Here is a 925-nt window from a genome sequence, read left to right on the forward strand (position 1 = left end):
ACTGTGTGTGTGTTTGTTTGTTTGTTGTGTGTGTGTGTGTGTGTGTGTGTGTGTGTGTGTGTGTGTGTGTGTGTGTGTGTGTGTGTGTGTGTGTGTGTGTGTGTGTGTGTGTGTGTGAATGTGAATGTGAGTGTGTGTGTGTGTGTGTGTGTGTGTGTGTGTGTGTGTGTGTGGGTGTGGGTGTGGGTGTGTGTGTGAGTGTGTGTGTGTGTGTGGGTGTGGGTGTGGGTGTGTATGTGTATGTGTCCATGTGTCTATATGTTTGTGTGTGTGTGTGTGTGTGAGTATGTGTCCATGTGTGTGTGTGTGTGTGTCTCGAAAACGTTACCAGAACAAGGCTGAATAATTAGATTCTCATTCAAGCAGGTTGTCAGGCACCCAAGGGGCCGTGATTCTCTGAGCCTGAGCTTGTGGCTGAGAGAGAGAGAGAGAGAGCACATTACCCTCACAAATGAGCTATTGCAGCTAAAGTAAACAGTTCTTCACTTTTCACACACACACACACACACACACAAACACACACACACATACACACACACACACACACACACACACACACACACACACACGGATTCCATCACTTAGTCACACACACACAAACAAGACACACACCCATAAATGTGTACGACTTCACAAACTCGTACGTGAAATTCCTCTGGGTATACATAACTACACACGCACTAGCATTCACACACACTGGCACATAACTACACTCCCTCTCTGACACACGCACATGTACTCAAAACTACCCAACAAGCAGAAAGACAAACACACACACACACACACACACACACACACACACACACACACACACACACACACACACACACACACATCTCGAACCTTGCACATACGTGCTCCTGCTGACACATTTCCATAATACACATAATTAGACACACTGATGTAGTGTGTACACGCAGGTTCG

The sequence above is a fragment of the Sprattus sprattus genome, assembly GCF_963457725.1.
Source record: "Sprattus sprattus genome assembly, chromosome: 2".
NCBI classification, from domain to species: Eukaryota; Metazoa; Chordata; class Actinopteri; order Clupeiformes; family Clupeidae; genus Sprattus; species Sprattus sprattus.